General features: G+C 40.4%; 1 long non-coding RNA gene across 6 annotated transcripts in view; it reads left to right on the forward strand.

The window, feature by feature from the left end:
* The window catches only part of LOC147350470 (uncharacterized), a 61,126-nt gene that overhangs the window by 29,760 nt on the left and 5,725 nt on the right, over positions 1-25,641 (forward strand). The window contains exon 4 of one of the 6 annotated variants that reach the window (XR_015149277.1): positions 23,538-24,351. The exons of 2 other annotated variants lie outside the window; for them this stretch is intronic. This is a non-coding gene — a long non-coding RNA (uncharacterized LOC147350470). Of the gene's footprint in view, positions 1-1,243; positions 2,693-23,537; positions 24,352-25,641 lie in introns of those variants that run through there. 3 more of the 6 variants (XR_015149278.1, XR_015149274.1, XR_015149273.1) reach the window with 3 other exon arrangements.

Here is a 25,641-nt window from a genome sequence, read left to right on the forward strand (position 1 = left end):
CCCTGTCTCCTGTACAATGTCACAAACCTCATTCCATAGTTCGTCAGGCACTCTATCTATCAGATCTAGGCCCTTAAATCTATTTCTCACTTCCACTGTATAATCATAAGGGATTTTATTTAGGTCATACCTGAATGGTCTAGTGGTTTTCCCTACTTTCTTCAATTTAAGTCTGAATTTGCAATAAGGAGTTCATGATCTGAACCACAGTCAGCTCCTGGTCTTGTTTTTGTTGACTGTATAGAACTTCTCCATCTTTGGCTGCAAAGAATATAATCAACCTGATTTTGGTGTTGACCATCTGAAGATGTCCATGTGTTGTTGGAAGAGGGTGTTTGTTATGACCAGTGCATTTTCTTGGCAAAACTCTATTAGTCTTTGCCCTGCTTCATTCCGTATTTTAAGGCCAAATTTGCCTGTTACTCCAGGTGTTTCTTGTCTTCCTACATTTGCATTCCAGTCCCCTATAATGAAAAGGACATCTCTTTTGGGTGTTAGTTCTAAAAGGTCTTGTAGGTCTTCATAGAACCATTCAACTTCAGCTTCTTCAGCGTTACTGGTTGGGGCATAGAGTTGGATTACTGTGATATTGAATGGTTTGCCTTGGAAACAAACAGAGATCATTCTGTTGTTTTTGAGACTGCATCCAAGTACTGCGTTTCGGACTCTTCTGTTGACCATGATGGCTACTCCATTTCTTCTGAGGGATTCCTGCCCACAGTAGTAGATATAATGGTAATCTGAGTTAAATTCACCCATTCCGTCCATTTTGGTTCACTGATTCCTAGAATGTTGATATTCACTCTCGCCATCTCTTGTTTGACCACTTCCAACTTGCCTTGATTCATGGACCTGACATCCCAGGTTCCTATGCAGTATTGCTCTTTAGGTTCTATTTTTTTAGCGGTTGTGCCAATCCCTTCCTTCCAGTGTCACTAGTGTTGTCATAGGGACTGCACACTGCATGTCAACTGATGAGAACACTGCCTGGCCTCACGTCCGCTCTGTGACATGGCAATTTCCCTTATCCTGTGCCTCTGGGATCCCCTTTGCCACCACTTGTAACCCAGATTAGAACGTGCTTAGATAAGGGGGTGTGTTTGTCAGTAAAGCATGAGACGGTTTTGGAGAATTTCTCTTTGCATTCTTTTTTATTACTTGTGAAAGTACTTTTAAAGCTCTGAGTACAGTATGAATGCCAATTGTTATTTATTATTATTTTTTCTTTCTGTCCTGGTGTCAGGGTAAGGAGAGAGAAAGCATTTCCAAAAGGAAGTGACCCCTTGGACCAAGGCAGCCTCTTATTAAATCTTCCTGTAGAAGCTTTGGGAACCTGCAGAGCTGATTGGGCAATGCCTTTTCCCCTTTCTGGATAAGTTTTCTAAATTTGCAATAAAGAAGATGAGGGTACATGTAAATTTTTAGTTTGAGGAAAATGTAACATGGTTGACTATTTCTGTTTAGGCCTCATCTCCACATGGCAAGATGGAGATTTATAGAAAAGTATCTGTTACTGAATTGATATCAGGAAATAGAAGCTACCCTCTCATTGGTTTAGAGACAACCTTAAAAATTACAGTTGTTGAGAGTCTTTTTTAATTTTTTAGAAAATAATATATTTCTATTCTAGAAAGTTTAGAACATATAGGAAAGTGAATAGGCCACAAAATTTTTTTTTAAAAAGCAAAAGAAAAATTGACCTTTGAACACCCCTTCTAATCTTGACTTTGAGTCTTTTTTTTTTCTTTTCATCTTTTACATCTTATTTGTTTACAGTATTATAATCATACCCCATATTCACAGGGTTACATTCATAAGCTGCTCTTTTCACAGTACAAGCGTGAGGCAAACACATCCCCATGTCTTTAAAAACCATTAATGACATAATTTTTAATGGTTTGAGAGGATTCCAAACATTGAGATGGCACATTTGGTTGGCGGCTGACCTTTCAAGTACACCTTTAGGAATTTTCACTCCCCTTTATACTTTTGTAAGAAATGGAAAAAGAAAATAAGAGAGAGATTATGATTCAAATCTGTTGGTTTGTCTCTTTTTTAAAGTGGTGAGAGGTTTGGTGTGGAAGGCTCCATAAGACAACAAGATTGTCCTTTCTAGCTGGGTGAGAGCTGAAGTGAAGCAACTGAGCATGAGTCTGATGTGGCAACAGGCTCTCAGAATTCCCCACGTTAGCAGCCAACCTGTTCTGGGCTGGGACCTTGCCTCAGCCACGAGGCTTCATGGTGACAATTCAGGAGCTGACAGCATCTGCTCATACTGCAGAGTCACCACAGGCATGCCCCATCTTGATTAACTGGGTTGTTTCATTTTAGACATTCTCCTGTCACAGAACATTCCATGCTTGTACAAGCGATAATGAGTTACCCCAGGGATAACCTCCTCAGAACCAATAACTCTGTGTAACTCTTTAAGTACTGAATACATCAGCCCTTCTCTAAAGTTAGAAAGCAAGGCATTAATAGCATCTATTAATAATATAATATTTGTGTCAGAGTGGGTCTGAAACATTATGTTAGCAATTAACCCCTTTATTGTGACATTAATGAATGAGATTAGAATTGGATTTAAGGATTTGTTAAATGGCAAAGTCCAGTGACCTTAATTACTCTAATCTTATCTGACCTAAATGAATGAAATGCATTTCTAGTATGTAAAATGGTAGGCATTGTTACCTTATAATGTGTAAGCTGCTCGTCTGATCTGTAATGCTAAAAATAAAAATGGAATGAGAGATAATGAAACAGACTAATTTATGGATACATCTCCAAAAACAATTAAAGGTATCTCGAGACTGAACCACATAACATCTCCCAACAATCCTTTCCTAACTTTTAAGTAAAAATTGCTTTCTTTCCCCGATTATAAAAGTTTTGCCTGCCCACTGTGAACAACAGATGATAAATTTACAAAGAAAAAGTACAAACCACCCATGATCTGACCACAGAGATATAACCAATGTTATATCACTGTGCTCTTGTTGTTTGCCACAGAGATGCTTTAATTTACAAACTGACTATACATCTATATCTATATATTTATATCCATATATGCACACGTGCTTAGTTGCAACCGACTCTTGGTGGCTCCACGGACTGTAGCCCACCAGGCTCCTCTCCCATAGAGCCACCAGAAGCCCAATATATACATATATTAATATAAGGGCATACATATGATATTGCTATAATGTTATTTTCACTTATATTCTTCCAGAGATTTTCTTCTATGCATATATACATAGAAATATATATATATATTTTCTTACATATAGGAATAGGATCATGCTATGCATATTATTTAACACAGTTCTCTTTTTTCATGATAATATGTCCTAGGCTGGTTGTCCCTCTTCCTCCCTGAGACTACAGGAACTTAATTGCTTTTCCTCTTTAGAGCAACCGTTACCTCCTTAGTTTCTCAAGGCGTCTCCCCAAGATGTACTACAGAATGCAGCCTCTTCAGATTCTGCTTTCCTCACTATTCTTGAAGCCTTCCACACAAGTCTTTGTTAAAGATTTTACTGCTAATTGAAAAGGAAAACAGATGACACAAAAATAGCCATGATGGTAGGTTCTGTAAGATTTGACTCACTTCGACCTTCCTGGTTCCCTGGTTGGAAGCACCTGGGTGGCCTGAAATGCTATTGCTTGTCATCTTGAGCTCTGGTAGAAAATTTCATCAAACTTTCCCTCACTTCAGCCTTTTTCTACCTTCAGCCTCTAAAATTCAGTGATTCTCAAGCTAACTGGAGTGAAGATGAAGTTGCTTTTTTATTTTAAGTATTCTTTGTGGTAAAATGCACACAGAGTTCACTGTTTTGCCATTTGTAAGTGTACAGTTCAGGGGCATTGAGTACATTCACATAGTATTTGAGATCGCATAGTATTTGTCTTTGGTGTCTGGCTTATTTCAGTTACAATGTCTTCAAAGTTTGTTCATGTTATAGAATACGTCAGAAGTGCCTTCTTTTCTAGGGCTGAATAATATTCTATTACATGTATATACCGTGCTGTGCTCAGTCGCACAGTTGTGTCTGACTCTTTGTGACCCGATGGACAGAGGAGGCGCCTCTGTCCATGGTGATTCTCCAGGCAAGAATACTGGAGTGGGTTGCCATGCCCTCCTCCACGGCATCTTTCCAACCCAAGAATCAGACACAGGTCTCCTGCCTTGTGGGCAAATTCTTTACCCTCTGAGCCACCAGGGAAGGGCAAGAATACTGGAATGGGTAGCCTATCCTTTCTCCAGGGGATCTTCCCGACCCAGGAGTCAAACCAAGGTCTCCTGCATTGCAGGTGGATTCCTTCCCAGCTGAGGCACCAGGGAAGCCCATAGTATATGTGTATGTCACATTTAAAACGTCTCTTCGTCCTGCCAGCACTTGAGCCGCTCTCACCTTGTGTCTGTTGTGAATAAGACTGCTGTGAACATGGTGTACACATACCTGTTTGGATCCCTGCTTTCAAATCTTTTGAGTATATATCCAGAAGTGAGATGGCTAGATCATGTGGTAATTCTATTTTTAATCTTCTGCAGAGCTGCCATACTATATGCTACAGAGGTTGCACCATTTTACATTTCCATTAGTGATGGACTAGAGTTTCATTTTCTCCCCAAGGTCTGTTATTTTCTGGAGCTTGTTGTTGTCGCTGTTTTTGAAAATAATCTTTATAATGAGGATAAGGTGGTATCTTATTGTGGTTTTGATTTACATTTCCCTAATGGTTAGTGATTTTGAGTCTTTTCATGCATTTATTGACCATTTGTAAATCTTATTTGGTGAAATTCTTTTCAAGTTGTTTGTTCATTTCTTGATTGAATTGTTTGTTTTGTTGTTGTTCTTTTTCATTTATTTTGGTTGTTTAACTTTTCTTCCATTATCGATTGATGGTTTTCTAAAAATAGAGTAAAATTCCTACCAGTGAATTGCTGGATATAAAGATGAAAGATGTTAAGATGAAGTCCTAGTACACGTGTTTCTAGCCATAATGGCAAAGGGACTGATTTGCTCCTCTACTTTAAACGACTAGGAAACCGGAATACTACATGAAACAATGGTTTTTCACATACTGAGCAAAAGTTCCATTAGGAGTATGATCCCTTCACAGAAAAGAAACAGGATGAATCCTACCTCACCTGAGCTTCCTGCTTAGAGGCAGCCCACGAGCATACTCGAGAGGACCAAACTGACCCCTGGCAACACAAGTGCATGCCAGAAAAAAGTCCACAGCTATGTAAGAGAACAAAGCAAAATTCAGTACTCACTGCTGAAGATCAACACAATCCCCAATCCAATAAAACCTTTACCCAATATGTAAAAAAGCAGGAAGCATGATCCTTAAGAAGGAAAAAAAATCAACCATTAGTAGATAAATCATATAAAATAAAACAGAAAAAAAGATGTAAGAATATAAGACCCATTTTTAAATTTTTTAAAAAATGTAATGGACATAAATTAATCTGAGAAATTGCTGTAAAAATTTATAAATGCTACTTTCATGTTCTATATTTATTGTTCCATGACATGGCCAGTAACAATCCATAGACCATCAGTTGGTCTGTGGACCACACTTGATGTAGCCCTGATTAGACTAATATTTTTTTAACCTCAAACAGATTGACTTAAATATGATTACAGAAAAAAAGTGCAAAACCAAAAAAAAAAAAAAAAAAAAAGGCCTTTGAATGTATGTCCATACAATAGGAGAGCCTGTGTCCAAAATGAGCTACGTGTCTCTAGGGATTCCAGTCTCAGCTACTCCCACCTCGGGGGTTTCCCAGCATTGTGCCTGACCCCAAGGGAACACCTGAGGCGAAGACCCAAGTCCTCAGAGTTGAAGTGTGTCCGGAAAATTTGTGAGTCTTAATTAGCACAGTCATTTTAGATAAGCAGAGACACAAGATTTTAAGTAAAACCCTTTTGAGCCTAATTATTTCCTCTGTTACCATGAATTTCAGAGGAAACTGTACTAAATCATTCTGGAAATAGGTCCTCGGTTCACAAGATGCTGAGAACTAATTACTTAATGCATTGGATTGTGTGCATGTTGTAACTGCAAACTGTGGAGACAGGATAAGAAGAGCCTCCAGGAGCTCTTTACCAGCTACCTCTCAGAGGCAAATGTCCATGAACACTTTGTTCCAAAGGAGAATGGAACATTGTCTTCTGGAAATCTGCTAATTGAGTTGCTAAATAACAGCAGGTTTCATTTATAGTCCTGAAGATTGTTGCTCAGCCTATCCAGGTTCTAATCTGTTCTGTGTGATGAAGCTGGGAGGAGAAAGAGGGAAAAAGACAAAATAAGTATGTGCATACACAGTTGTTTGCTGTTGTTGCTCAGTCGCTAAGTTGTGTCCAGCTCTTTGCCACCCCACAGACTGCAGCACACCAAGCTCTTCTGTCCTTCACTATCTCCGGGAGTTTGCTCAAATTTTCATGTCCCTTGGATCAGTGATGCACTCTAACCATTTTTCTTTGTCATCCCCTCCTCCTTTTGCCTTCAATCTTTTCCAGCATCAGGGTCTTTTCCAATGAGTCAGCTCTTCACATCAGGTGGCCAAAGTATTGGAGTTTCAGCATCAATCCTTCCAATGAATATTCAGGACTGATTTTCTTTAAGATTAACTGGTTTGATCTCCTTGCTGTCCAAGGGGCTCTTAGGAGTCTTCTCCAACACAACGGCATGACAGTTTGAAAGCATCAGTTCTTCAGCACTCGGTATACATTGTATACATGTGTACACTGGGGATATGCAAATATCAGAGATGGCATTCTATTTCTTACTTTCATTTGGAACTCATGACAGCCATTTCTCAATCTCTTTTTCTATTCGTTTTCTCATCTATGAAAAGAGTATAATGGTGGCCCGACGGTCTCCGCGCAGCGATGTAAAAAAAAAAAAAAAAAAAGTATAATGGTAAAATATCTTCCTCAAAAGGTTGAAATTATTTGCTGTATATAAACATATTGGCACATGCTATGTGCCCAGTATATATTAAGTGTTTACACCTGAATCTATAATTCTATAATGTTTGCTTCTTTTTTCATTCATTCAAATCCACCCAAGAAATGTGTGGCATCTGAGGGCTTAATCTAGAAATCATACTTTTTAAGTTAAAAGCTCTGATGTAATTTTACAGAATGTAGCACTGTTAATTTCAAGTTAGACATTTTTGTTATTTTCTGTGGCAAAACCACATCACCCCAGGGGCAAGAGCTGAGTCCTTAGGTGTTGGCAGTAGAATCATTATGCAATGGCAGGTTGCCTGGCATCAACTTCATCATCCACAAAGCTTCAGCATCCCCTGTAGTTTCCCCACAGAATCATAAATACCTATTTCTTATGACTATATCCTTTTGGTCTATTGGTAGAAAAAAAATTATGTGGGAGAGCACTGAGGGACACCTGCCTTGGCTAAGCGTTGCCACTCACACCCAGAGGACTCAAAAGAATGACAAAAGTAACGTGTTAACTAGGCTCAGTCAAAAGGAAAAGGTGAATAGTCATTTTTCAGTTTCAACTCTGCATCCCTTTATTCTTCTGTGCAAAATACAATCTCATAGTGATTGCAAAAAGGTCTTGGGGAACACTCTACCAAGACATGTGAAGAGGTGCCCCTGATGTGGGCATTCTGAAAATCTTGATGAGCACCTTGCCTGGCTACGGATAACTGTAGCCACAGCCCCCTTCCTACCTCCAGTGAGGGACCAGTGCTCTGTGGGTTGCTGAGTTGATAGTCTCAGCGTTGCTCCCTATATGAATGTGGAAACTGTTCCTAAGGTGACCAGTAGCCACTAGGGATGAATGTTCTAATTACTTTAAGTGACAGTAAATAAAATTATTTTGAAATGTATCAGAGGTCTTGTCTATAGAGAAAGAACTCTTTTAGTTATGCTTGGCTAAATTGATCTTCTGAAATAAGAATATATTATTTCTAAGAGATTGTATATTGATATTGAGCTATTTTCATTTAAAAATAATTATTTGGGGGTAGAGGTGAGCTCTCATACTAAACTAGAAGTAGCAAAAATTAGATAATAAGAAATGTAGTTTTTGTTCTTCTGATTTCCGGTTTTCTTCCTGACATTCTGTAAATTTCTGATATGGTCCCTTTTTATTGCTGTTTTTCTGTGTCCTTTGTTGATATCCTCAGCCAGTCTCTTGGTTTCAAATACTGTCATTATTTTGTGGAAAAAACAACTGAATCCCTCTTTACAGTTATGGGGCATCTTCCTACATGAGTTAATATCTATCATCCAAGCCATCTTGGTTTGGTGTTCTCCCACTTGTATCTGGAAGTGTGTTGACTCTTTTTCCTCTAAACAATAATGGGAGAGTAGATCATTCTAAAGCCAAGTCATAATCATGTCACTCCCATATTCAGAAATCTTAGTAGTTCCTCACTCCCTACAAAAAAGAAAAAGAAAACTTCCAAATTTATAACCTATCATTTAAATGTTTTCTAAAAATTTCCTCAGCTTACCTTTCCAAGGTATCTCTTATATGCTTCATTTACATGGTCCTTCCAATGATTAACAAATGGTAAGAGCTGCAGTGGGGAGATGGAAGAGGGGAGGGTGCCACCCAGCTCAGCAGCTGTCTGGGCCCTGGACCAAAGCCTGCTTCCCCTTCCCTGTTCCCAAACTGCCTCTTCCAGGGACTAAATGTGGAACTCGCTGGTGTCAACCCAATTTTCACCTGGAAATTTGGTTTAGGTGGCACAGATCATCTTTGGAAAAGTCTTTTGTGTGCCAGTGCAGATTAAAGAACAAGCTGAACTCCTGAAGCCTGAGGGCTGCCTTTGAGAGCACTGCTTCTGGCCCTCCAAGCTCTAGGGTTAGCACTGCAGCATGACAACCCCTGTGAATTGTGTGCCCTCAGCATGCGAGGTTCTCCTCCAGAAGCAGGAAGCACACTCAGAGAATGCTGAAGCTACAACACTCACTCCCAGAACACAGGAAATCTAAGAGGAGCAAGGCAGACAGGCAGCCAATGTGAAGGGACGTGCCCAGTAAGCAGCGGGCCCCTGCCACTGCCTCGGCAACTGTTCCTTCTGCGCTCAAAGCAGAGTTCAGGGAGCCTGTCCCCGTCTATGACTGAAGGCTCAGGCATTCAACCAGCGTGGTCCAGTAACCCTAAAGGGAGGAATTCTATCACAAAAGAGTCAACACCCAGGAGGTGGTGGCCTTTCCTTACAGCGGTGGCTTCATCTGGGCATCCCTAACTGGTTTTCAAATTCTCCAGGCAGAGAGAACACAGGGGCTGGCCAGTCAATCCCAGTCTCTCCTGCTTTATGACTCCAAGAGTGGGAACCATACCCAGCAAGCACTCCTCAGGCCAGGTGAGAGCTGGACCCGAAGAATGGGGCTGAAAATTGTGCCAAGGGAACAAGGTATTGCCCCACACTGCTTTGGTCAGAGAGCTCCTGGTCAGAATTCTGCTGACTGGATAAATTCCCAGGATTCCCAGCACACAACACCCTGACAATTCCATCACCTCATGGGACCCACAGGTCTTCCAGACTTTTAGATTATTAACCAAAGCCCACACCTGCTCTGAAGACTGACCGAATGATGTGTATGTTCTCAAGCTGCAGAGACTGTGCTGAGGGGTCAAATGGAAACTGCTGCCCTTTCACACCCACGGCATCCCTAGCAGCACATCAAAGAGAAGCAAACCTGTCTGAACACATTTGACCTGAAACCTCTCCCAGAAAGCCAACCAGGGCTGGAATTCCTCCCTGGATACCAAACGGCAGCCACCTCCATGTCTTCTGGCACCAGCACCCATACCTGCTGCTCCCATGTGTCCCCTGGCATAAGCCTAGGGTGGAAAACAAACAGATTCCTCCTGCAGGCAGCCCTGCCAACTTACTCTACTCTTCCTCCACGGTACTGTGCCAAACCTGATGCCCCCAAAGGGAGCAACTACCCGTCTCTCAGGGGCAATGGCTCTGGCAGATCCCAGGATCCTCTTGCCTTTCCCTCTCCACTGGTGTCCAGTTGAGATTCCCACACCCTGGGAGAGACCCTAGACAGACTACATCATGAGGAGCTCGAGCAGCAGCAGAACTTCTTGTGTGTGCATCATGTGTTTTCAGTGGCTTAGTCACGTCTGACTCTTTGCAACCCCACGGACTGTAGCCTGGCAGGCTCCTCTGTCCATGGGATTTTCCCAGGCAAGAATACCATTTCCTCCTCCAGGGGGTCTTCCCAACTCAGGGATCAAACCTGTATCTCTAGCATCTCCTTACAAACTCTCAAATCTAGTGTATGATTTCCCCTGATGAAAATACATTCACAGCATCCTGAAGAATGCAAAATGCTGCAGTGTAAGCTGACCCTCCAGGGAAACCAGAAGGACTGATAGAGGCCAGAATGGCTCAGTAACAAAACCGGAGTAAGGGACCTGGGTCCCAGAAAGATGCAGAGGCTCCACTTGTCCTTTTTGGATGTGAAGATGTGCCCTTTTCTTCAGATGAAGTGATTCCTTCTTCCATGAGCTCCAAGTCTGGGTGCCTAGCATCCAATCACCCAGATTATGTGACTCCTGAGCAGGTAGTTTGCCTGAAGTTACAGCAAGAGTGTTTAATCAACAGAAGAAGAAGAATCAGGGACAAGTGGCTATACCCAGTGTTCCTTCCAGGATACTGGGTGACCCACATGGACCTTGGAATTTGCCTTAGGGCCTCTCCTTCGATACTAGATGACCCCTAGTGAAGGCTGGGTGCCTGGGCAAACAACCATATTCTGATAGTATGACTACACCACATTCTCTGCTCTTAGGAGTATGGCCCTCAGCTCCAACACGCCAGGGATCAGATATGCCTTCCTGGATTTGCAAGCATGATAGTCTCTGAAATGAAAGGCAAATGTCCCCAACCCTGCATCCAGACCAGGTCTTACTGAAATCAGCTGGCCAGACAGTATGCCAGGGGGTCTTCTGTGGTTTCGACTGAGGGGATTGCTTCCAAAATCCCCTAAGATTTTCTGCCAAGACGTTTCAACAGCAATTTGCAGAGGAATTTCAAAGTGGTCTTCCTGGGATAAGCATGACGGTCCTAAGGCCCAGCATGGAGGTGATTACCATGATCCCAGGCTTTCATTTTTCCTCTGAGTCTTACCCACATGACTTTCCAAAAACGATTCCCTACCAATGAGCTCTGGTTGAGTTTGAGCTTACTATGACCCTTAAAGTCATGGAAGGAAATATTAGTTTAAATGTCAACATGGGATCCAACTCTCAGGTGCTACATGAGAAGATGAGAGGCTCAGTGGGCCGATGATGAACTGCACTCAGGCAGCTCCAGGATGTTTCCTACTGAGCAGAAGACCGTTCCTCTGCCATATGGAGAGCACCCTCAGCAGGAGTATGGTGTGGGCTTTAGGCCATGTTCTCCGTGTCTCAAAGTCCAGAATGCCATAGCGCTTTGTGGACCCTCAGAGAACCAATCAGACCCAGCAGAAGGACTAATGGTCAGCTAAGTCATAGTCACCACATCTCACCCCTCCTAGACATCCCCTTAGCTTCAACACAGCTCCTTCCAGTTTGAGACGGCCTGGGGCAAAAGCCTTTGAATAAATCTGTGGCAAGCAGCCATGTGCATTCTCCTAGTCTGAACCCTCTGAAACCTCCCATCATGTACCATCCAGTCATCAATTCTGGGCTTGCCCTCAGGAAACCTCTAGATTTCATTGCACATGGCAGGCCCAGATACTGCTGCTTCAATGACAGCCTTCTTAGGGCTTGCTGCCTCTCTGTGCATGATCTGCTTCTGTGAGTATCCAGATGTCTTCTCTCTAGTTCGACTTGCCTCCAGAGCCATCTGTCCTCAGGCTTCCTCTCCATTGTGATGTCTTACATGTTTGAGTTTGCAGTGTCCTGTTCTACCAGATTATTCCATTGTGGAATCAAGAAATCAGTTGGCTTGGATGATAGGTCGCCTCCAGCTCCTTTACTCAACTTCTTATCAATGAGTAACATGCCAGGAATGGGCATTAATACTTACAAATCCTTGAACTTCCTGTTCCAATGCCAACCTTCAACCCCATGGGAAGGCCCTGCCACTCCTCACTCCAGCCAGATGCCCTGCCTGGGTACCCTAGAAAACCCACATTTATTATTGGCATCAAACAAATCTGCCTCATGGTACTTCAGTGGGGCTTGATTTCACGTCACACATTATGATGGGTCTTGGACCCCAGGAGCCTCAGATGGTATCTCAAGGACAGATGTGTCTTTTGCAGGAGTTTCCTCCAGGATAAGTCTCTTCCACAGCAGATATCATTTTCTTACGGTGGCCCCAGTGGAGGTAGAGTAACTTCCTGGGGACATGGTGTCACCTCTCCTCAAAATTCAGCACTTTACAAGCATGGAGGCCCAAGGGGTCCTGAGGCCTTCACTGTGCTGGGGACTAGCATGCCTATAGTCTTTTCAGACCCAGATCTGCAGGAGGTCAGATCTGAGTTGGATCTGTCCTATGTTCTAACATTTTACACTTTATTTATTTATTCTAACATTTGACACTTTATTTCTACTTCCTTTCAAGAATGAATTTTCAGAAGACTTCATTTAAAATTATTTTTCTATTTGACTTGCTTAGATGTCATGATGAAAACACTCTGGAAGTCATAGACCAATGGGGGCAATAAACATGTGCTTTTAAGCAATGTTGTACCCAAGATTCTTAGCTTCTAAATGCAATGACATTGAAGAACCTGCCCATCACCCCTGCCACCCTGGCCTTGCTGCCACAGGCACCAAATACCACCCTAGTTTGTCCACCAGGCATTATGTCACTCTCCTGAAGTTAATGCTCTGTCTGTTCAGTGGTGTGCTCACTTTAAATACTTCCAACTTATTAAAATGTAGACTTGCCAAATAGGAAAGCTGGCAGAGTGATTGTCTGCTAAAGAAGAGGTTCCTTTACCATGTCAATACTTAAAACAAGAAGCTGCTTTTAATACATTTTAATGTTTGAAAGCATTATTTCTTAGGGACTCTGGATTCGCTGGAAATGCAGTATACCTGTATTCTCTTCATTTTCTAGCACAGACTTTGACACTTTCAGAAGCCAGCCAGAAGTAGGACAAACAGCTAATGGTCTGTGTCATGGGCTTTGTGGCTTGTGAATCCAGAATAAGAGGCCAAAGAAGAAAATAACTGTTCTAGCACTGATTAGTTGTGAATCAGTTTCAAACCTCAGAAAGGTCATTTTATTTTACTCACAGGGAAATCATACTAAACAACCTACTCCATGTCAAAACATTTGGATTTCTGCAAAGAAAGAAAATAAGATTGGGATTGGTGGTACAGTGTCTTATATGAAGAAAATCAGATCATCAGAGCATATTGGAGATTTAATGGCCCTTAGCATTCCCTTAATCAGGCTAAATTATTTATATTGTAGATGCAGAAAGCAGAATGGGCATCTTAGTTTTGTCTTCCAAGCATTTCTCTTTTCTCTTTCCAAGCTAACTTTAAAAGATGAATCCACATCCATTGAAGAGTTCCAAAGAAGGATTGAAATTGTTGGCTTCAGAGATGGAGGCCTTCAGAAGTGACTACTCTGAAGTTTCTTAGCTTAGGTCATACTCGGTACATGCAATTTTTCATGTTTAGTGGGTACCAAGAAAAGGCAGCTTATCATATGAATTGAAAGAATGTCCCACATTTATTATTGGCATCAAACAAAGCAGGTTTTGGATTTTGTTTTGTTTTTTTCTGGCCCATGATTGGGTAGAACAGAGAATGAAATTACAAATTATGGAGCATATCAGGCATTCACAAGGAAACATTTAAATGTAGCTTTGAATTTAAACTAGTCTCTTTAGTGTATAAACCTCACAGTTCTTCCTTCTATCTATAGTTCAACCTAAAATATAAAAGATAAAGCATTCTTTGGGTTGAGATCTAGCTCTGTACTCTGTTTTATATTCTGACCTACAAGGATGTAGAATTTGCTGCAATGGCATGTTATAGAGACATGTTCTATCTTGAAAATAAGTAAGATATTTCTGTTAAAAATAGATATGGAGATTAGTGGTGGATAAGTCTCATTAAGTTTGGAATGTGGGTTGATTTTATATAAGGGTTCCAGGAATTCTGGGGCTTAGTGACAGATTACACAAATATTTGGGGATTAAAGAGCTCATCGAATCCAGGGAAAAAAATTCATATCCTTTAAGTATGTCCCCCAAATATATATGTTTGTGTATATATACACACACATACACATATATACTTAGGAAAGAATAATTAATAACCAAAGCTTTATGTTTTCAGAGACATATCTTTTCAACTTCTATTGCAGAAACTAGCATGGACGGAGGAGCCTGGTAGGCTGCAGTCCATGGGGTCGCTAAGAGTCAGACACAACTGCGTGACTTCACTTTCACTTTTCACTTTCACACAATGGAGAAGGAAATGGCAACCCACTCCAGTGTTCTTGCCTGGAGAATCCCAGGGACGGGTGGGCTGCCGTCTCTGGGGTCGCACAGAGTCGGACACGACTGAAGCGACTTAGTAGTAGTAGTAGTAGTAGCTCTATTCTAAACCATGCCCACTGGAAAAAGCAGACCAAATAGGACACACAATCTTTTCTCAGTGACCATATTAAGAACTGATCTATCTTGCAGGTATAAGAAGAGACAGCCTGGCTTGAGTTCAAATCCTGTCTCTCTCAGCTTCGTTGCTATGTGGCCTGTTTAAAGTATTCGCCCTCACAGAGACTCTGTTTCTCAAACCTGAAGGAAGAGGGTGTAACAGTGTGAGGATAGATTTCCGATTACAAAATAAAATGTTAAAACAATGCTTGATTAAAAAATAATGCTCAAGAAAGCCTGAAACGAAGAATCTCCCTTTACATTGACTGTATGAAAGATTTTTACAATTTCTACCAAATGACAGTAGTGGTAAAGTATCAGGTAAATTATCTGCTGCAATGCGGGAAACGTAGAAGACCTGGGTTTGATTCTTGGTGAGAAAATCTCCTGGAGAAGGAAATGCCAACCCACTCTAGTCTCTTGCTTGGAAAATTCCATGGACACAGGAGCCCGGTGGGCTACAGTCCATGGGGTCCGCAGACAGCTGGACGCGACTGAACACATACATACCTCCTCCAAACCTCCAAGGGAGCACTGCTTCAGTATCCATTTATTACTTCCTTCTCAGTAGTTGTTAATCAGTCTAACAGGGTGAGGCACGGATTCTTCAAAGAGAGAGTCTTAGACTTGTGGAGAAAAGAACTGGGCTTGAGATCTGACCTATGCATTATCTCTGACTTTGGAAAAGTAATGTATTTCTCAGACTTATAGTTTCTTATCTGTAAGATGATACTGTTAGACCAAATGCTGATATTCCCCCTAAAATTTGTATATTGAAGCTCTAACCCCTATGTGAGGTGTTCTTAGGTGGGGATTTGGGTAGATAAGTTTAGATGAGGTAGTGAGGGTAGGTTCTCCTGAATGGGATTAATGGGATTACAAGAAGAGACTAGAGCTTGTTCTTCTCTCTCTCTCCACCATGTAAGACAAGGTGACTGTACACCAGGAAAAGGGGTCTAAGCAGAAACCAAATCAGCTGATGCCTTATTCTTGGACTTTCCAGCCTCCAGAACTGTGAGATATAAATGTACACGGTTTAAGTCACCCAGTCTGTGGTATTTTGGTGTAGCAGGCCAAGGAAGGCAGATGGGGATAAAAATACCAAACCATGTTACGGAGTCCTTAGATCACAAATGAAATATATATAATGTCTCTGCAAATTTTCAATCACTAAACAAATTATGTCTATTGTGTTAGGACCTAGAGAGATGTAAAAATGAACCAGGCACAGACCTTGACCTCAAAAAGTTCAGTTTCCTAGGTGAGGTAAGACTTGCTGCTGCTGCTGCTGCTAAGTCGCTTCCATCGTGTCCGACTCTGTGAGACCCCATAGACGGCAGCCCACCAGGCTTCCCCCCATCCCTGGGATCCTCTAGGCAAGAACACTGGAGTGGGTTGCCATTTCCTTCTCCAATTAGAACATTTCCTTCTCCTGTTAGAACATTCTTCTAACAGGATCTGGGAATTCAGAGTTGATGAGATTATTTCTAGCTAAGAGTTCATAATGATATAAGACCCTCGAGATCAGTTCAGAGAAAACAGAGGTCCAATTAAAGAAGAGGTTTGTATAAAAGTACCACACATTTACATAATATTTTATAATTTTCACTCATCTTTTCCTTAGATCATAACTCATAAATTTACATCCATAGGTACATACTATAATTATTATCCAACCTTCAAAGATTCATAAGTGATCATATTTCAGTTTCCTATAAATGTAAGAAATAGACGTGGTTATTAATCATCCCTTTCCCATTTCATATTATTATTATCATCATCTTCAGACACAGGATAAATTGTGGTCAAAAACCTGTACTTTGGAGTTAGGCAGATATAAGTTCACGTACCAAGTTCAACTGGTTACTAGATTTCTGACCTTGAGGATATTGCTTAGGCTTTTGTTTCTTTATTTGTAAAATGGAAATAATCATATTGTAATGAGTCTATTGTGAGAATGATATTGTTGTGGGACTTTACACACACATACACACAGTATTTAGCACAATACATGACATAAAGTAAATAATTCACAAATAGTTGTTTACAAATAAAATAGTGAGAAATGTCTTATTTTTACCCATTGTCCCTCATGGAAGTGGTATTGAAAAATTGCTCACTGATGCTTTCTTTTCAACCCTCTCTTTATTGAAATATTCACAGACATTGAATTATAAAGCAAAAAACTTGCAATCTAAAAGTCATACAATACAGAATGTTTCTAAAATGAATGGAAGAGAAAGTATGAGTGGGAGTAACAAGAATAAGTATTTACAAGACTTTACTGCATAAAAAGGGCTTCCAAAGACATTAATCTATTTGCTCTTTGATAATAAATCTGTAGCCTGAATATTATTTATCTTCTCCATTTTACAGATTAAAAAAATATGACTCAGATAAGTTGAGTGATTTTGGCTAAAATCATACAGCTTGTAAATAGAGAAGACTGGAACTTATATTCAGGTATTCTGATTTCCAGTCCCTGCAGGTAGTTATTGGGGCAACTGAACCCCAAGAAATCCTTACAAGACTGGAAAAACTTCCAAGTGATTAACTGGGTTGGTAGCATTATGGCCCTCCCTCCTATTTGTGGATTTTTGCTTTCTCACTGAGGATTATTAAAGTAAGTTACTTAAGCCTCTTCACAAAGCACCAGAAATTCCTGGTTACAAGACAACTAATGAAATACGTGTTTCCCTTCAAATGGATTTCAGAGGATCTAGAATTTAAACAGCCTCATTGAAGAGGCAGATCTCTTTGTTTTTTGGGCTCACTGGATCACTTTTTTGAGCTCCTCAAGGTCAGGGACTATGTCTTACCCATATTTCCATTTCAGGGCCCAGCACAGAGCCTGGCACCCAGGAAGCACCCAGATGGGGCTTGAGCACCAGGCTGACAGGGGCTGTGATGGTTCATATCAGTTAGGACTACCAGTTCAGCTCCGTTTTTGGCTGCAGTGAATAAAATAGACATCGGTTTTCTGTGTAAAGGATCATGTCATCTGCAAACAGTGAGAGTTTTACTTCTTCTTTTCCAATTTGGATTCCTTTTATTTCTTTTTCTGCTCTGATTGCTGTGGCCAAAACTTCCAAAACTATGTTGAATAGTAATCAGAGAATTACTAGAACTAATCAATGATTATAGTAAAGTTGCAGGATATAAAATCAACACACAGAAATCCCTTGCATTCCTATACACTAATAATGAGAAAACAGAAAGAGAAATTAAGGAAACAATTCCATTCACCATTGCAACGGAAAGAATAAAATACTTAGGAATATATCTACCTAAAGAAACTAAAGACCTATATATAGAAAACTATAAAACACTGGTGAAAGAAATCAAAGAGGACACTAATAGATGGAGAAATATACCATGTTCATGGATTGGAAGAATCAATATAGTGAAAATGAGTATACTACCCAAAGCAATTTATAGATTCAATGCAATCCCTATCAAGCTACCAACGGTATTCTTCACAGAGCTAGAACAAATAATTTCACAATTTGTATGGAAATACAAAAAACCTCGAAAACCCAAAGCTATCTTGAGAAAGAAGAATGGAACTGGAGGAATCAACCTACCTGACTTCAGACTCTATTACAAAGCCACAGTCATCAAGACAGTATGGTACTGGCACAAAGACAGAAATATTGATCAATGGAACAAAATAGAAAGCCCAGAGATAAATCCACGCACCTATGGACAACTTATCTTTGACAAAGGAGGCAAGAATATACAATGGATTAAAGACAATCTCTTTAACAAGTGGTGCTGGGAAAACTGGTCAACCACTTGTAAAAGAATGAAACTAGAGCACTTTCTAACACCATACACAAAAATAAACTCAAAATGGATTAAAGATCTCAACGTAAGACCAGAAACTATAAAACTCCTAGAGGAGAACATAGGCAAAACACTCTCCGACATACATCACAGCAGGATCCTCTATGACCCACCTCCCAGAATATTGGAAATAAAAGCAAAAATAAACAAATGGGACCTAATTAAACTTAAAAGCTTCTGCACAACAAAGGAAACTATTAGCAAGGTGAAAAGGCAGCCTTCAGAATGGGAGAAAATAATAGCAAATGAAGCAACGGACAAACAACTAATCTCAAAAATATACAAGCAACTCCTACAGCTCAACTCCAGAAAAATAAATGACCAATCAAAAAATGGGCCAAAGAACTAAATAGACATTTCTCCAAAGAAGACATACAGATGGCTAACAAACACATGAAAAGATGCTCAACATCACTCATTATCAGAGAAATGCAAATCAAAACCACTATGAGGTACCATTTCACGCCAGTCAGAATGGCTGCGATCCAAAAGTCTACAAGCAATAAATGCTGGAGAGGGTCTGGAGAGAAGGGAACTCTCTTACACTGTTGGTGGGAATGCAAACTAGTACAGCCACTATGGAGAACAGTGTGGAGATTCCTTAAAAAACTGGAAATAGAACTGCCTTATGATCCAGCAATCCCACTGCTCGGCATACACACTGAGGAAACCAGAAGGGAAAGAGACACGTGTACCCCAATGTTCATCGCAGCACTGTTTATAATAGCCAGGACATGGAAGCAACCTAGATGCCCATCAGCAGATGAATGGATAAGAAAGCTGTGGTACATATACACAATGGAGTATTACTCAGCCATTAAAAAGAATACATTTGAATCAGTTCTAATGAGATGGATAAAACTGGAACCTATTATACAGAGTGAAGTAAGCCAGAAAGAAAAACACCAATACAGTATACTAACACATATATATGGAATTTAGAAAGATGGTAACAATAACCCGGTGTACGAGACAGCAAAAGAGACACTGATGTATAGATCAGTCTTATGGACTCTGTGGGAGAGGGAGAGGGTGGGGAGATTTCGGAGAATAGCATTGAAACATGTATAATATGTATGAAACGAGTCGCCAGTCCAGGTTCGATGCACAGTACTGGATGCTTGGGGCTGGTGCACTGGGACAACTCAGAGGGAGGGTAGGGGAGGGAGGAGGGAGGTGGATTCAGGATGAGGAACGTGGGTATACCTGTGGCGGATTCATTTCGATATTTGGCAAAACTAATACAATATTGTAAAGTTTAAAAATAAAATAAAATTAAAAAAAAAATAAAATAGACATCGGCTGTCATGAGAAAACACATCACACAGTAATTTTTCAGGTTTTACTTCTGAATCTAAGGCCCTGACCTGCACGACGAGACAACAGAACCCCTCACCCTCTCTACCATCCATCGTTCCTCTTCCCTAGTCCCTTTTCAGAAAGAGCTTCCTTCACAGAAGCTGGAGCTAGAGCTTGCAGATCTTATTTGCTTCAATAGAGAAAATAAGTTTAAAGCAAGGATATTAAATCTGCCTTCAGCTTTGGAGCCTGAATACCAGTGTTGACTTAGACTTCCCCATGGATAAGTTTGGCATTGGTCAGCAAACTGGTGACGTGGTGGCATTAGCACCAATGTGGGAGGGAGCTGTACTGGGCTGAAATCCCTGCACTGTCAGATAGCAAGGGCTGAATGTACTGACCAGCTCGGGTATTGATCATGTTACACACATTATTTAGTCCTCGATGGAAAATATCTATTATTATTTTCCAGAGGATAAAGTTGGAGCAGAGAGGTGAAGTGACTTGCTCTAGGTCGCAGAGAGTAAGTAGCAGGTCTGGGATGAAACAAAGCCATTGGACTTCACAGCCTGCACTCTTAACTACATGGCCTTGGGCAAGGGAATAACCTTCCCAGTGTCTCCATTTCCCCATTGGTAAAATGAACAGAGAAACAACTACTTCCTCCGATCGTTAGGAAGAGTCATTGAGATCATACATCCAAAGCACCTAACACTTGGTAGGCACTTAATAATGTCAGTTCCCTCTGTTCCCTCAAACAACCTGAGATCGAAGAGTATCGTTTCTTGAGCAACCCTTTAGAAACATAGAGCTAAAATTAATCCGAGCCACATCAGAGCCAACAACAATAAAGCTGATTTGTTCAGACTTATTATTTTGTTTCAAAAAAGAGACCTGTCTCCAATTTCCTGGGCAAACCCACAGAGCCAACCCAAACTGAAAACGCACGCAGCCATTGCAAACTCATTGTTGAAACATGACAGACACTTCAGAAACCAGGAAATTCCTTCTTGAGATGACTTGCTTCTTAGCCAAAGCAGAGATGGTTAAACAATATAGCACTGCAGCTGTGGCCTTCAGGGCGCACAGTGGGGCTTCATGCTTCTGGGGTGAATGGAAACACAGGGACATGCTTGCCAGCTGGCACTGTCACCCCAGGGACAAGATATGCATGGCCTCGCCTTCCAAGTTGAGAGCAATTGCTGGCAGGACACCATGAGCATGTCAAGTTAAGGGAATATTTTTTTTAAAGGCCCATCACTGTTTTTCTTTCTTTAAATGGTAGCCACCAAAAAGTTATGCAAACACTTCAGCTGTGGAATATTTAATCTGACATTTGGCGTGACTCCCTTGTTGATTCAAGGAATGAAGTATGCAGTATATGCCTCGCAGTTGTTTCATTGCTCACTTAAGAAAAAAGATAAACCAGATATAACAACTTAATCTTCCTTCTCCTCAGTTTTAACTGGGTCGCTACCAGGATCCATCCTTGATTCCCAAACAATAGGAGACAATTATGAACCATTGTCCATAAGATGAATAGCTTATTTAATAAAATTGGTGGGTTTAATCCCCCCTCCTTTTTTTTCTTTTTTGCCCTGCTGGAAGTTTTAGGAGTCCCTCTAATTACGGTTTTCTCAAGGGTTTGGCAGTTCTTTTATTCGGGTCTGGTGTTTGGGGTTTCACATGCTCTCATGGAAACATTGCCAGGACTGTCCTCCTATTCTCCTTGTCATTGGGTTTTTAGCAGGGGAACAAGCCTCTTGCTGCTGTCTGCTGACCATTCACGTGGGACATGTGTCCTGGCTTCACCTGTTCATCTGTCTGTGGATGTTTACTTACCCTGTTTCTCCTTCTTTAACTGATGCTTATATTCTCCTAAAAGAGGAATCCCCTCTGGGTTCTCTTTGAATACGAGTCACATGATTTCTGATCCTTAGCAGAAAGGGAACATTGCCACTCCTCAGAAATCACAGGGATCCTTAAAAGCCTAGCTGATGGGCAATTCACACTTTGTACTGTGTGGAGGGAAGGAGACAGGACTGGCCAACATTCCTAAGGGAAGGAGAACCTTTCCAAGTGTTCCTCCACTGATGAGTTAGAACAGTTGCTTAACAGAAACAAACGTATTCCTAAAGTCCCATCCTTCCTGCAGGTGGGCCAGTGGGCTGAACAGCGCTAGAAAATGTAATGAAATGCAGTCCGTTTCTTCTTTCTCTTCCACTTCCGTGCTTAGTGTTATAACAAAGCTGATTTAAACACCAGGTCATTGTCACTTGACTCCAGGCGATGACATAATTCTGCTTCAGAGAAATACTGAAATCATGCTCATCCTGTTTAAAGAGATGGGTTAGGGAGCAAAGAGACTCAAAAAGGGAAACTGGAGACTGATGAATCTGGATGTTTCCTTAGTTCTGATTCGAGTTTCTGGTCTCATTCCCAATAAAAACGTATCTTTGTTTCTAATGGAAAGTCCAAAGAACGCAAACCTGAGTGTTAAACTCCATGTTGCGTTCAATGCCCTGTCTCCGTGTCATGGTTTGAGGCATTCAATTTGGTGAGAAGAGTCTTCTCAAACTTCAAAGAACTTTAGCCAGCAGATGGAATGTGCTTGAGGGTAGGGAAATGCTAAAACAATAGGCCTTTTAAACACATATAAAATAGTTATACATTCTGATTATTAATCTGTATTAAAAATCTACATAAAAATAGCTTTAATGGCAGTGTTTCAAAGAGAGTGGGATAACAGGCAATTTTAACTTTCTGTTTAGATTTCTCTCTGTCTTTCCCTCCCCTTCCTCCCTCCCTCCCTCTCTCCTTTAGTTTTTGACATGGAATATTTGTTATATAAAAGGAAAATGACAGTTAAAAATGCGTTCTTTCTCCAAGGATCTAGTAATGTCCCTTTACTGAGAGTATGCTACTGAGTCCTGAAATTAGGTCATTCTCTATGTCCTCTCTGTAATGAGATGCTTCAGGTCAGGAAACTGCTGTGGAAAGTTTCCAGCAGCCCTTTTACCAGAGGGCAAGATTCTCAAGCTCTTTGCTCACTTTTTTCAAGCTTCATCCGCATAAAAAGGAATTAATATCATATTCTTATAGTGGATTGATCATAACTAAAACTAAGCCAAGAATGTTTCATAGAAATTGCCTCCCAGAGTTTTCTCAAAACGTGTTCCGTTGTGAAGATTCTTCAAGGAAGATGACAGGGCATTTCTCAGTAAATAATTGGCAAGCAATGTAGAATGTTGCAAGTTCGGTCAGGTTTCTGAAAATGGAACTTACTGTGGACATTGAGTAACACATTAGGGTTTAGGATGGCAGAGCAGTGACATCTTATGTGTTGACCCTCACTGACTGGGGGCAGTTTCTGGAATGTTCTACCAAGAGGGAGTGGCAGGAACAGGCTCTTCATGTCTCATACTCAGACATGATGAGAGGTATCTGCTATGAGTCTAAGCCAACAGTACTGGTGACACAATTTATTTTAAATTGTCAGACCAATTCTAGTATTTGACTAAATGAGATGCTAGTGATTTGCATAGTGATCAAAGTGTTTCCCCACAATATTTAGTTGGACGATATCTAAGCATATCCTAGGGGCTCCTGAAACTATTCCTATCTTTCTGCCTGCTTGACTACTTTTGTTCATGCTCAGGAGCTTTAGCAGACCCCTCATTTGTAATTGCACACCTGAGGCTCTTTGTGTTTCAGACTCTGAGAACAGGAAGGAGGCTTGGGAACCTCTAATGTTACCCCCTTATTTTACAGATTGAAAAGCAGATGCCTGGAGAAGTAAAGTGACTCCCTCAAGGTCACACCACTAGTTAAAAGCAAGGATGGAACTAGATCCATGTCACCTTTTTCAACAGACCATATCCACAGACTCTTGTAAGAGACGTAATAATTCAAACAGATGATGCCCTTGCAGAGGGACGCGCTGCAGAGCAGTCCCACTGCTTCTACATCGTTTTCTCTTTTTTTAAGATGTTGAGCATCGAGAGCTTTCAATTCATATCAGATCTTAAAAGAAAGTAAAAGGGGTAGAAACAAGAGGTTTGAGATCAAGAATGCTATTTTTAATACTTTACATGTGCATTTCTCCCAGCCCCACACCACTCTATCATGCAAAGGAAGCTTTAAAGTAAAGTGATTATATGCAAGCACTGTTAAAGTATCTCTCATTATCTTTTGCCACTGGGTTTCAGAAGATTTCTTATTTATAGATTGAAGTGTACTCAATATATGCAGTGGAAACCTTAGAGAAACCAACTAAAACTGAATTCCTATGGGAAAAAAAGCACTTTACTTCCTGCCATATTGCTGCAACAGAAATTTTATTGGCAAAGTAAGTCGCAATATTATTCCCAACAGAAGAATTCTGCATATGTGAAAAAGAACATAATTGCCTCATTAAAAATCAAAAGAGGAAAAGAAAAAAGTGAGCAAATTGGAAAGTATGTTGCCATAACCACAGTTAAGCTCCATACGTATTAAATCTAATTTATGAAAGGCCACATTTATTAAACAGATAAAGAAAGTGGGGAATTGTCCCAGGTTATTACACCCTAAAAGGCTTAGGTCCATACAGGATTCATTAAGATAAAAAGAAAAAGGAAAGATATACAATGTCTAATACCGAAAATACAAGTGCTTAGTAGAAGATAGAAGTAAAAGCAGTTTTAACATTCCTTCCCTTCTAATCATCAAAACCAACTCAAAGACTACAGAGAGTGAAATATATAGTAAACTTACACCAGCATTTAATCTTTGTAATAGTGTCAATCTGGTGCTCTAAGATTTCTAACAGAATAAAAACTGACTTTGAATCCAAGCAGAGAATGATTCAGTGAGTTACCATACAACTGAGAGAATGATGGGGGAGTTTGAACTGTGACGAGTAAGAATAGATCATTCTGGAGAATTCTCCTAAACATTCCTTAGTTTGAAAGGGCAAAGACTGAAAGAATTGGGAGGAACTACTGTAGTTGAAACCCATCTCTGTGCTGTGTTTTGAAGTCATAGATCCCTTAAAGAAAGCAAAGGATGTTTTCTCTGGGAATTCTTTGACTCAGAAGTGTATTAACAATGGTAATCTGGAGAAGTAGTGCCTAGAAGGTGGATCATTGAGGAGATGGAGCTCACTTCACTTGGAACTATTTCTACTGCCACATATTAAGTGAATGGTAATATGTGAAGGGAAGATGCTGGTGATGAAGGAAAAAAAAATACTCCCTTTCACCAAACAAAAAGGATATAGTAGTGGGAATTTCTTGATGTTAAATTTGATCCAGTATGACTGGTAACTAGTGTCTACTGAATAAAACAGTCTTCTTCCAACTCAGTGGAACTAGAACTTGATGAACTAGTTTCAAACATATGTAGAAAAACCTTACAATCAAACATTTTAAAATCATAATGGCTCATGACCCCAACTATTCTCAACCAAAGGCTTCTGGATAACTTAAATGACTGAACAGATTACATTAGTTTGTTCAGCCAGGCGGTCAGACTAGATTCAAAGGTAAGACAGGAAATTGAGTACAACAAGAGAAAATGCAGGACTCCATCTATATTATTTATTGTTTGTTTGTTTAAAAATGACAGAGATAGCCTGTCTCTTTAACTCAAGCAAAGGAATAAACAAAACTTCTGAAAAATTCTGTAATAAAAAAGGAAAAGAAATACTACATTCCAAGAAAGAACATCGTTTTGGAAAATACTTATTCTGGGAAATAGAAAAAAAGTAGGTAATAAATATTTTCACTTTAAAGGAATAATAGAAAAAAAAGAATAACACGAATGAAGGAAAAAAGATAAAAAATGAAATAAAGAGACTGGAAATTAAAAAGTACCAGATTTGTTATAAAAACAA

This window comes from Bos grunniens, chromosome 20, assembly GCF_055505025.1.
Source record: "Bos grunniens cultivar Pamir isolate PY7600 chromosome 20, Bosgru_T2T1.0, whole genome shotgun sequence".
Classification (NCBI taxonomy): domain Eukaryota; kingdom Metazoa; phylum Chordata; class Mammalia; order Artiodactyla; family Bovidae; genus Bos; species Bos grunniens.